Genomic DNA, 12,500 nt, shown 5'->3' on the forward strand with positions numbered 1-12,500 from the left:
GACTGACGACTACCACGGCTATTCGGCTAGGTAGGTAGGTAGGTAGTCCTCCTCCTCGGCCACCTAGCCGTCGTCGTCGATCGAGCGACCGGGTATATTCAAGACGCCTCTACCGACACCACCACACCAGCGGGCAGTTTAGCGAGCTTGCCAACTCCTCTGCCTCCTCAAGCGCTTCCAGACGCCTACCGACACCACATGCTGCTGGCTGGCTGTCTGTTGTTACAATGGAATTTAAAAAAAAAAACAAACAAAAAACCCCAACTCTATTAAGATTTTCGATAGTTGGAAAATAATAATAAATTAAGATTTTCGATAGATTGAAAATAATGATAAATTGATTTTAGCAGGGCTGCTGAGTTAGCTTATAGGAGCGAGCTAAAGTAAGAAAGAAACACGCCGAAACACACCGACCGGCACCCCCGACGACGACCACGGGTAAACGGCGGGACTTTGCCGCCTCTTAAGCAAGTTTGACTGACGACTACCACGGCTATTCGGCTAGGTAGGTAGGTAGGTAGTCCTCCTCCTCGGCCACCTAGCCGTCGTCGTCGTCGATCGAGCGACCGGGTATATTCAAGACGCCTCTACCGACACCACCACACCAGCGGGCAGTTTAGCGAGCTTGCCAACTCCTCTGCCTCCTCAAGCGCTTCCAGACGCCTACCGACACCACATGCTGCTGGCTGGCTGTCTGTTGTTACAATGGAATTTAAAAAAAAAAACAAACAAAAAACCCCAACTCTATTAAGATTTTCGATAGTTGGAAAATAATAATAAATTAAGATTTTCGATAGATTGAAAATAATGATAAATTGATTTTAGCAGGGCTGCTGAGTTAGCTTATAGGAGCGAGCTAAAGTAAGAAAGAAACACGCCGAAACACACCGACCGGCACCCCCGACGACGACCACGGGTAAACGGCGGGACTTTGCCTCTTAAGCAAGTTTGACTGACGACTACCACGGCTATTCGGCTAGCTAGCTAGCTAGGTAGGTAGGTAGGTAGGTAGGTAGTCCTCCTCCTCGGCCACCTAGCCGTCGTCGTCGTCGATCGAGCGACCGGGTATATTCAAGACGCCTCTACCGACACCACCACACCAGCGGGCAGTTTAGCGAGCTTGCCAACTCCTCTGCCTCCTCAAGCGCTTCCAGACGCCTACCGACACCACATGCTGCTGGCTGGCTGTCTGTTGTTACAATGGAATTTAAAAAAAAAAACAAACAAAAAACCCCAACTCTATTAAGATTTTCGATAGTTGGAAAATAATAATAAATTAAGATTTTCGATAGATTGAAAATAATGATAAATTGATTTTAGCAGGGCTGCTGAGTTAGCTTATAGGAGCGAGCTAAAGTAAGAAAGAAACACGCCGAAACACACCGACCGGCACCCCCGACGACGACCACGGGTAAACGGCGGGACTAACTGTGACTCTCTTAAGGTGTGAGGAGGCTTTGCCTCTTAAGCAAGTTTGACTGACGCCTACCGACACCGGTCAGGTCGGCGAGGCTCCCGGCGGCCCCGAGCGGGACCACAGGTTGCGGAAGGCGTCCAAGTGAGCGGCGGCGACGCCAGGAGGCCCCCGGGGTCGACTCCGCGGCCCCCGGGTCGGTGTGCGGGCCTCCAGAGCTCGATAAAGTAGTGGTGTCGCTAGCGGTCGAGAAGGCACTTTTCGACGCCTACTGCCACCCCCACATGGCGGTAGGCGCAAAACTGGAAAATCGCCGACCAGAAATGTCGCTTCGTATAATCGACGTTTTTTTTGACCACCATTTTCAGGTGTCGGAGGTGGGTCTGGACGAATACCAACACCATTTCTGGGGTTTCACAACCGCCCGGCTTCTCCGACATATGTTGGAAAGGAGTAGCGATCGAGCGAAGGGGGCTGTCGGTAGGCGGCCGCGGGTTGCATGTGTGCCCGGGACAGCACCCCCATCCAACTAAGGGGTGTCCCCCGGGGGCCAGGGGGACCTCGTCCAGGTCGGCCGGGCGCTTCCAGACGCCTACCGACACCGGTCAGGTCGGCGAGGCTCCCGGCGGCCCCGAGCGGGACCACAGGTTGCGGAAGGCGTCCAAGTGAGCGGCGGCGACGCCAGGAGGCCCCCGGGGTCGACTCCGCGGCCCCCGGGTCGGTGTGCGGGCCTCCAGAGCTCGATAAAGTAGTGGTGTCGCTAGCGGTCGAGAAGGCACTTTTCGACGCCTACTGCCACCCCCACATGGCGGTAGGCGCAAAACTGGAAAATCGCCGACCAGAAATGTCGCTTCGTATAATCGACGTTTTTTTTGACCACCATTTTCAGGTGTCGGAGGTGGGTCTGGACGAATACCAACACCATTTCTGGGGTTTCACAACCGCCCGGCTTCTCCGACATATGTTGGAAAGGAGTAGCGATCGAGCGAAGGGGGCTGTCGGTAGGCGGCCGCGGGTTGCATGTGTGCCCGGGACAGCACCCCCATCCAACTAAGGGGTGTCCCCCGGGGGCCAGGGGGACCTCGTCCAGGTCGGCCGGGCGCTTCCAGACGCCTACCGACACCGGTCAGGTCGGCGAGGCTCCCGGCGGCCCCGAGCGGGACCACAGGTTGCGGAAGGCGTCCAAGTGAGCGGCGGCGACGCCAGGAGGCCCCCGGGGTCGACTCCGCGGCCCCCGGGTCGGTGTGCGGGCCTCCAGAGCTCGATAAAGTAGTGGTGTCGCTAGCGGTCGAGAAGGCACTTTTCGACGCCTACTGCCACCCCCACATGGCGGTAGGTGTAAAATCGGAATAGACCGGACCAGGAATGTCGAGGGGGAAAAAAATGACAAAGTCCTGGTGTGCCTAGGCGTCGAGAAGGCACTTTGCGACGCCTACCGACATCCCCATGTGGCAGTAGGCGTAAAACTGGAAAATCGCCGACCAGAAATGTCGCTTCGTATAATCGACGTTTTTTTTGACCACCATTTTCAGGTGTCGGAGGTGGGTCTGGACGAATACCAACACCATTTCTGGGGTTTTCCAGTTTGAAAGTTTTATAAAACATGTTCGGTAGGAAGCACACTTTGGTGTGTCGGTTCGTCGGAGCAGCGACTCTTTGCCTCGTGGTGGTCCGGAACGTCTCTACGGGCTTGTCGCAAAGGCGTCAGAAAGTGGCATCTCCGCCGCCTAGGGCTGTCACCGTTATCGCTGTCGCCGCGCTCCAACTTGTTTTGATCCGCCGCCTTCGTTCCTGCCAACCGTGCGCCCGCTCATCGTCGTTAGGTTATAATACGTGGTACGTGTGTGTGCTTCTCCGTGGACCTAGGGCTGCTCGACGTGTCGAACGATATGTTGGAACAACTAACGGCTCCTTTTCCTGGTTCCATAGTCGTCGTGGTACCCGCGTCGTCAGCCATATCTATGTCCACCATGTTTAGCCGATACGTTTGCTGCAGCTTCTGCTTCCGCCTCAGCGTTCGCCGCTCTCAGCCGCCGCTGTTGTTGCTGCCGTTCTGCCATTCAACCACTACCTGCGAATCTTTCGATGATCGGCCGAACGACCCATCGCTGTGCGACCGATAAATCCTCCGGATTAGGGAGAAACGCCGCCGCTCTCTGCCGCCGTCGAACGGAAAAACGTACATTGTAACGAACGAACGAACGAACGAACGAATTAACGAACGAGCGAACAAACAAACAAAAATAGCCGCGGGGGATGCACTATGTAGATCCTGATCCCCTTGTAACCATACGTACGTTGTTCGATGCTCTCCCGTCCTGGAAGTCGCCGCAGCAAACAGGAGGATGAGCAGCAGCAGGCGCCGCCGCCGTAACCGCCGCCTGCCTGCCGCCTCCTACTCCTGTCAGCGTCCGATCTCACAGCCGTGTGAACGTTCGCTGACACCCGATTTCTTTCCGTCTGGCAAAACCTTGGACGTCCCGCTCGCGGTACACGTGCTGCAGCGACTTCTCGTCCGACAACGCATAAGCGTCGACGTCTGCCGCCGCATCTTCTGATACGTGGACGGTGATAGCGCTAGTCCCTTCTTGCGCCACCTCCACCTTTGTTAGCGCCAAAGAAGATCGATCGAGCAGTCGTGGTCGCAGTCGATTAACCCGTTTTCACCGTCCGCAGTTCCCAAGCCGCCGATCAAGTCGTTGCTCTTCTTGTTCGTTCTTCCCATACCGTCGATTTGCACGGCTGCCGGATGAGCCATCCTCTGTCCGGCGAAGCGCTCACGTCAGTGATCGATACTTGCACCGACAGTCCTCCCGCTCGCGACTCGGTGCTCGAATCGGACTCGTTCGTTTTTATCTCGATGCGATTGTGAAAAGGGGGACCGGTCGTCAATGTCGTGTGTGTCGACGATGTTGTTCGCCCGGTCCGCCGCGTTGTTGTCGTTTTTTTTTTTTTTTTTTTTTTCCCCTAACGTTCGCCGTCGCACGGACGAAAGGGTGAGAAAAAAAAAAAAAAGCTCGAAAAAGCCGCCCAAAAAAATCGGACCGAGGAGCCGCTTGCGAGAACGCGCCATGTGCACGTTGTCTCTCCTCGGTTTTCCGAGCACGAACACGACGCCGGTCGGTCGGTCGGTCGACGAAGGCGACGACGAAGGTGACGGGAAAATTTACGCCGCCGCTGCCCTGGTCCAGCTCCTCCCCGATGACGGCTGTGATGTTGACGTTGACGTTGGCGACGACGACGACGACGACGGAGACGACGACGACGACGAGACGGCATCGATGGCGACCACGATGACGACGACCTCGACGAGTTCAGTCTGCACCTTGACCTCCGATGTCCGTGTGCACTGCCGTCGTGCTGTTTGTCGTTTGTCGTATGTATCGCTGTCAAGGGTGCCGTTGTCGTTGTTGTTGTCGACGTTGTTGCTTGCTCTCTCGTCTCGGTCGGTTGGTACGTTGATGACGACGACGACGACGAAGACGACGACGACGACGACGAGACGGCATCGATGGCGACCACGATGACGACGACCTCGACGATTCCAGTCTGCACCTTGACCTCCGATGTCCGTGTGCACTGCCGTCGTGCTGTTTGTCGTTTGTCGTATGTATCGCTGTCAAGGGTGCCGTTGTCGATGTTGTTGTTGTCGACGCTGTCGTCTGTTCTCTCTTCTCGGCCGGCTGTGACGTGGACGTTGACGACGACGACGACGAGACGGAATCGATGGCGACCACGATGACGACGACCTCGGCGAGTTCAGTCTGCACCTTGACCCTCGATGTCCGTGTGCACTGCCGTCGTGCTGCTTGTCGTTTGTCGTATGTATCGCTGTCAAGGGTGCCGTTGTCGTTGTTGTTGTCGACGTTGGTCGCTTTCGTTCTTTGAGTCTCGGTCTCGGTCCAAGTCAGGGGAGAAACAAAAAAGAGGCCATCAGCGCGGGCAGCGCGCTTCTTCTGACGGCGAACCCCCTCGAAAAATAAATAAACACGTGCCCGTCGTTGTAGTTGTCTGTCTTATGTCGGTCGGTCGGTCGGTCGGTCTGTCGTTCTGTCGAAACAAAGTCCCAAATTCCAACGATACCTGGTTGATCCTGCCAGTAGTCATATGCTTGTCTCAAAGCTTAAGCCATGCAAGTGTAAGTTCACGCCACGCATTAGAACGGGCGAAACCGCGAATGGCTCAGGAACCGGACCTAATCCTCGGGACCGTATTCCTCCTCGGAGGCGATGGATAACTGTGGCAATTCTAGAGCTAATACATGTGACACAGGCCGCGATCGGTCGGCGCGCCGTCGTCGCCACGCCTCGCGCGCTGGCACCCGCGTCGGCCGTTCCGGGTCGCGGCGCTACATATTAGACTGAGACCGATGCGCGTCATTCCGTCCTCCCGTCGTCGGCGTTCCCGCTCGCGGGTCCGTTCGGTGGCGGGGCTCATAGGGCGGCGCGCTCCGCTTTGGTGACTCTGGATAACTCACTGGTCGATCGCACGAGCTTTCACGCCCGGCGACGGGTCTCTCGAGGGTCCGCCCTATCAACTGTCGACGGTCGGTTAAGTGCCTACCGTGGTTACTACGGGTAACGGGGAATCGGGGTTCGATTCCGGAGAGGGAGCATGCGAAACGGCTACCACATCCAAGGAAGGCAGCAGGCGCGCAAATTACCCACTCCCGGCACGGGGAGGTAGTGACGAAAAATAACGACGCGGGACTCTGTCGAGGCCCCGCGATCGGAATGAGTACACTTCAAATCCGTTAACGAGGACCAACCGGAGGGCAAGTCTGGTGCCAGCAGCCGCGGTAATTCCAGCTCCGGTAGCGTATATTAAAGTTGTTGCGGTTAAAAAGCTCGTAGTCCGAACTCGGGTTCGTGGTCGCGCAAGCGGCCCCGGGGCGGCGGCGCCATCGTCCGTCGTTGACTTTGGTCGTCCGTTCGCATTCCCGGCCCTTTCCGCCGGTGTCAACCGCTAGCATACCCGCCACGCGGTCCTGCCGGCGAGGTGGACGAGGAGGTCGTGATCGGGATCCGGGAAAAAAAAAACAAGTGGTCGTCGGTTCGGTTCCGGGAGTAGTCTAACGGGGGGGTGCTACGTGTGTGTGTTTGGGTGCGTTCATTCGCATCCCCGCACTCTGACCCCCGCGCTTCTCTCCCTCTCCCTTTCCGCGCGTTCCTCTTTTTTTTTGAACCCCCCGGTCCGCTCCGAGTCCCTGCTTCGTGTCTTGTCTGCGCGCGTGTTGCGGTCGGCGGTTTCTCCTCCAAGGGTGCTCTTAACCGAGTGTCCGCGGCGGCCGGTACGTTCACTTTGAAAAAATTAGAGTGCTCAGAGCGGGCTGTTCAAGCTTGCATACGATAAGCATGGAATGATGGAAGAGGGCCTCGTCTACGTCTGTCGGTCTCCGTCTACGGCGAGGCAATGATCGAAGGGAGCGGTCGGGGCCACTCGTATTGCGACGTTAGAGGTGAAATTCTTGGATCGTCGCAAGACGAACTGCAGCGATGGCGTGTGGCAAGCACGTTTTCCTCGATCAAGAGCGAAAGTCGGAGGTTCGAAGACGATCAGATACCGTCGTAGTTCCGACCGTAAACGATGCCGACCGGCGATCCGCCGGCGTTCGCTTCCATGACCCGGCGGGTAGCCTGCGGGAAACCAGAGTTCGGTTCCGGGGGGAGTATGGTTGCAAAGCTGAAACTTAAAGGAATTGACGGAAGGGCACCACCAGGAGTGGAGCCTGCGGCTTAATTTGACTCAACACGGGAAAACTCACCCGGTCCGGACACCGGTAGGATTGACAGATCGATAGCTCTTTCTCGATTCGGTGGGTGGTGGTGCATGGCCGTTCTTAGTTGGTGGAGCGATCCGTCTGGTTGATTCCGATAACGAACGAGACTCCGGCCTGCTAACTAGTGCGCCGATGTCAGTGATTTTTACGGCGGGCTCGGCGTCCTCCGTGGCGCTCGGGTCCGGGTCGGTTTTCTCACGCACTTCTTAGAGGGACGGGTGGCAGAAAGCCACACGAGGCGGAGCGATAACAGGTCTGTGATGCCCTTAGATGTCCGGGGCCGCACGCGCGCTACACTGGAGGTATCAGCGGGGACTTCGCCCCGGCCCGAGAGGGTTGGGAAACCTCTGAACCACCTCCCGTGATAGGGATCGGGGCCTGTAACCAACCCCGTGAACGAGGAATTCCCGGTAGGCGCGGGTCAACAGCCCGCGTCGATCACGTCCCTGCCCTTTGTACACACCGCCCGTCGCTACTACCGATCGAACGGTCCGGTGAGGTCCTCGGATCTGGCCGACGACGCCGCCGGGCAGTGCGCGACGTGTCCGTCACGACACTCGTGCATCTACGCCTCGGCGTTCGATGCCTGGAGAAGACGACCGAACCCGATCGTTTAGAGGAAGTAAAAGTCGTAACAAGGTTTCCGTAGGTGAACCTGCGGAAGGATCATTACCGTTTTCCCGTTCGAGACTGGTTTGTTGTTTTCCGGCCTACCTCCTCTGTCTGTCGGCGTCAACGCCTCGAATGCGCGCAAACAAACCTATAAAAGGCGGAGCGAGAGATAGATTTGTGGTGACGCGGAGGTTTTTAAAGCCCCAGCTCTTCTTGCTTGCTTCCGCGTCTTACCACCTGTTTGTTTTTTCGCCCACCGCAAGTGATGGCCGCTTCTTCTTTGCCTTGTCGCCGCTTTATCGTTTTTTTTGTTTTTTTGCAGCCGCTGTGCCACCGCCGCTAGCTAAAAAAACAAACTACTCGCGACATTGCAATGCCGTCACGCCTCCTCGCACAGACCTCCTCGCACACTACTAAATCTATATAAACAAAAACTAATATAAAAAAACCAAGTGCTGAACCCTGGACGGGGGATCACTCGGCTCGTCCGTCGATGAAGAGCGCGGCCAGCCGCGATAACTGATGCGAATTGCAGGACTCAGTGAACATCGACACCTCGAACGCACATTGCGGCCCCGAGATCCCTTGTCTCGGGGCCACGTCCGGTCGAGAGGCGGAACGTTACATGTCTTTCTCCGTTAACGAAACGACATCTTGCCGTCCCCGTGCCCGCCCGGTCCTCGGCACGGTGGTAACCGGGACGTCGCAGGAGCGAGTGACGAGGGGGAAGAAAAATAAAAAAAGAATTGACTCCTTTCAATGTCTTTTTTTTTTTTAAAACCCTCTCCGGCCTCCTCCTTCGTCTCCCGCTGGCAGACCGCGGAGTCTTTTCCCTTTTCGACCGCGTGAAGAAACACTGTGGAGGAGGAGCAGGAGGAGTCTGTCCGAAAGCAGCCGAAGGGAGACCAAAAAAAAAGTACCGACCTAACCGACTGCCGACGTAAGCGCCGCCTGCTCGTCTCGCTCTCTGCCTCATGAAGGTGTCTCTCAGCGACGCCTCGAGCAGCGCGACGAGCACGGCCGTCGCACCGTAAAAAGGTGGCCGCGTCGTAGGCAACGCAACGTCGGATGGGGAGGACCCACGCTTTTTTTTAATTGTTGGCTTCTTCATTTTCGGTCGGACGGGCGCTATATCGGCCAGCCGTCGTCACACGGAGGGTACCGATCGAGATTCCTCTCCTCCAAACACCACACTCTACTAAAAACCGCCGCCCTCGGCTCGGACGAGACGACCCGCTGAACTTAAGCATATCGCTAAGCGGAGGAAAAGAAACCAACCGGGATTCCCTTAGTAACGGCGAGTGAACCGGGAGAAGCCCAACGCCGAATCCCGTCGCAAGTTAAAGGCTTCGGGACGTGTGGCGCATGGGTCGAAGGCAGCCGTTCGTTTTCGTCTCGCATAGTTCGGAGTTCCCTCGATCGGGGCCGCCCGCGGCGGGTGCCAGGCCCATTCGGTGCGGACGGCGAGCGACGGCCTTCGATCCGAGAGTCGGGTTGCTTGGGAACGCAGCCCAAATCGGGTGGTAAGCTCCATCCAAGGCTAAATACCGGGACGAGTCCGATAGTCGACAAGTACCGTGAGGGAAAGTTGAAAAGAACTTTGGAGAGAGAGTTCAAGAGAACGTGAAACCGCCCAGGGGTAAACGGGTGGGACCGCTCACCGCGATCGCGGGGGGACTCAGTCCGGTGCTGCCTAGGCTCGAGCCCAAACTCGATGTGTGTTCTTGAAAGAGAGGCCGTCGCGGCACAGGTCGTCGTTCGTCGTGTCCGCGGGGGACTCGTTCCCCGCGGTTCCAGCTTTTGTGCCCGCGTCGCCGACGAAGGAGACGGGCCGCGTGGATAGCGGGAAGGGAAACGTGGTGACGACCGCGGCGTCGGTAGGTGGCTGCGTCGGTTGGCTGCGACGGAGGGGACTCGTCCTCTCGATCGCTGCTGCCGCCGGGCCCTAACCCGCCGCATCCGTCGCCGCCGCTTCTTCTTTCCTCCTGCTCCCTCCGCGCGCGACTCCGCTGCACCCGTCCCCTTCATCATCGCTCGGCGTAATCATGGCGCGGGCGCTTCGGCGCGACCTCCGCGCGGCCGGCACCGGACGCACTTCCCCTCCGGTCCGTCGTCGCGACCCGTTCCCGGCGTGCAGGTCGAACACGCGGGTTTTTTTCCGTAGGCGGCAGGCGTTTCATCACCCTGAAAACCCCCGTCTTCCCACCTTGTGAAGTCGGGGGCCACCGGCCGTCGGGCCCGCGAACGTAACTGCCCCTTTCTGCCGGGAACGGAGGAAATCTGACACGATCCGTTACACGTGGCGAGCCGGTCCGTTTTGATCCCGCCGGAAGTCGCGTGCGGGCGACGCACTCTGTGTGTCGCTCCTTAGGCGCCCCACCGTCTCGGGCGCGTGCGCGATGAGAGGCGGGATAGGACTGGCGCGGCCTCGCCGTCACGCACCTCGCCGACGTTTCGGGTTCTTGTCGGGGGCAACCCCGCCCGCGCCCGTTTCCGTTTCCGGAGAGGTCGCTCGGCGACGCTTTTTTACTCGAGCCGCCCGCCACCCCGGGTCAGCGACGTGCATCGGCAACCCACCCGACCCGTCTTGAAACACGGACCGAGGAGTCCTGGCCGTTCGCGAGTCGTAGGGGCCACCTCTGACTAACCCCGAAGGCGAAGCGAAAGCGAGAGAGCGTGTAGGAGGGCGTCGATCGGGAGAGGTGTCGTGGCAAAGTCGTCCGGGGGTCGTCGGGGGGTGTCGTCGGTCTCGTGCCGTCGTCTTCTCCTCGCCTCACCCGCCTCCGAGCCGTGCCCGATCCCGCCGGCGCGGCGTTTTCGGCCTTCCGCCGTCGCTGCTGCGGTGCCCGCAACTTTTCCTTTTTTCTCTCTTCCCGAGAGAGAGGGAAGGCTCGTGGCTGACGTGCGGTTGTTTTTCCCTCCTCCCCGAGAGGGGACCGGCGCATCATCCAAAAAGGGGAATTGCCGGGCGCCAGCTTCCATATCCTCCTTCCGCCCATCGGTGAGATCCCGCGGCTTGAACTAGTCCTATTTTGTCGTCGAGTTTAGGCGCTGCGCGCGGGCGCATCACCCCCGGGTCGGTTTCCCCTTTTTCCGAGTACGACTCGGCCGACTCTGGCGTAGCGAGCGACCAGGGACCCGAAAGATGGCGATCCACGCCCGGTCGGGATGAAGCCAGAGGAAACTCTGGTGGAAGTCCGAAGCGCCTCTGACGTGCAAATCGATCGTCGGAACCGGGTGTAGGGGCGAAAGACCAATCGAGCCGTCTAGTAGCTGGTTCCCTCCGAAGTTTCCCTCAGGATAGCTGGCGCTCGATCGTCGCAATTCCATCCGGTAAAGCGAACGATTGGAGGCCCCGGGGCCGTTCACGGCCTCGACCTACTCTCGAACTCGGAACGGGTGGAACGGGCCGACTCTCCCGAACGACGGAGCCGACCCATCCGGCCGCCGCCGCCAGCACGCTTCGCTGGGCGGTTGGTCACCTCGAATGCGAGTGCCAAGTGGGCCACTTTTGGTAAGCAGAACTGGCGCTGTGGGATGAACCAAACGTCCGGCTAAGGTGCCTAACGCGACGCCCATGAGATCCCCGAAAGGGTGTCGGTCGATATAGACAGCAGGACGGTGGCCACGGAAGTCGGAATCCGCTAAGGAGTGTGTAACAACTCACCTGCCGAATCGACCGGCCCCGAAAATGGATGGCGCTGGAGCGACGGACCGATGCCGGACCGTCGCGGCGAGGAGCGATGAACTTTCGCGCCGAAACGATGCCGCGACGAGTAGGAGGGCGCCGCGGCGAGCACGGAAGCCTAGGGCGCGAGCCCGGGTGGAGCCGACCGCGGGTGCAGATCTCGGTGGTAGTAGCAAATATTCGAACGAGACCTTCGAAGACCGAAGTGGAGAAGGGTTCCGTGCCAACGGCGGTCGAGCACGGGTCAGTCGGTCCTAAGACGCGGGCGAAAGTCTTCCCGAAAGGCGCCGGATCCGTTATGAAAGGTGAAAGGAAAGCGAATCGAATCGAATCGAATCAAAAGCCCAAACAAAAAAAAAGCGGCCGGCCTCCCGTCGAAAGGGAATCGGGTTAATATTCCCGAACCCGGACTCGGAGAGGGCCCGGGGGTGGCGACGCTGTCGGCAGCGATGTCGGCGGCGCCCGTCGCTTCCCGGGCGAAACCGCGGTGACGCAAGCGAGCCCGGAGACGTCGCCGGGAGCCCCGGGAAGAGTTCTCTCTTCTTCGTAAAGGACCATGTCCGTGGAATCGGCTCGTCCGGAGATACGGAAAAGGTACCTGTAGAGCGCCGCGGCTCGGGCGGCGTCCGGTGCGCTTTCGGCGGCCCTGGAAAATCCGGGTCCGGTTTTCGCAGCTAGTCGGTCCGTACCCACCATCCGCAGCAGGTCTCCAAGGTGTACAGCCTCTCGTCGATGGCATCAATGTAGGTAAGGGAAGTCGGCAAAATGGATCCGTACCTTCGGAAGAAGGATTGGCTCCGAGGACCGGGTCGGTCGGGCCGTGCCCGCGCGAAGCGAGGAACCGGTACGGGGCTGTAGCGTTCGCTCCGTTCGCGCTTTGCGGCGAAGGCATAGGGGCCGCGGCGGTCCGTTGTGCGGCGGCGTGTTCCGGTCAAGCGGTCGCGGTCAAGCGAGCGTGTGTTGCGGGTCGGAGAGCGATACGGGTGGGAGTCCGCCGTCGGGCGGCA

At 58.8% G+C, this 12,500-nt stretch overlaps 2 non-coding genes and 1 pseudogene across 2 annotated transcripts in view; all 3 read left to right on the top strand.

Moving 5' to 3' along the window:
• The first annotated feature begins 5,494 nt into the window (after positions 1-5,494).
• Positions 5,495-7,865, top strand: LOC145276294 (small subunit ribosomal RNA; annotated as a pseudogene).
• A 398-nt stretch (positions 7,866-8,263) lies between these two features.
• LOC145276290 (5.8S ribosomal RNA) lies at positions 8,264-8,421 on the top strand. The gene has a single exon (XR_013867921.1). It is a non-coding gene; the product is annotated as a 5.8S ribosomal RNA (ribosomal RNA).
• Positions 8,422-9,014: 593 nt separating this feature from the next.
• LOC145276291 (large subunit ribosomal RNA) overlaps positions 9,015-12,500 on the top strand; it is a 5,713-nt gene continuing 2,227 nt past the window's right edge. The window contains exon 1 of the ribosomal RNA XR_013867922.1: positions 9,015-12,500. This exon is cut by the window's right edge and continues 2,227 nt beyond it. This is a non-coding gene — a ribosomal RNA (large subunit ribosomal RNA).

Source organism: Euprymna scolopes, unplaced genomic scaffold (assembly GCF_053919585.1).
Source record: "Euprymna scolopes isolate OS-2025 unplaced genomic scaffold, ASM5391958v1 sca802, whole genome shotgun sequence".
NCBI lineage: Eukaryota > Metazoa > Mollusca > Cephalopoda > Sepiida > Sepiolidae > Euprymna > Euprymna scolopes.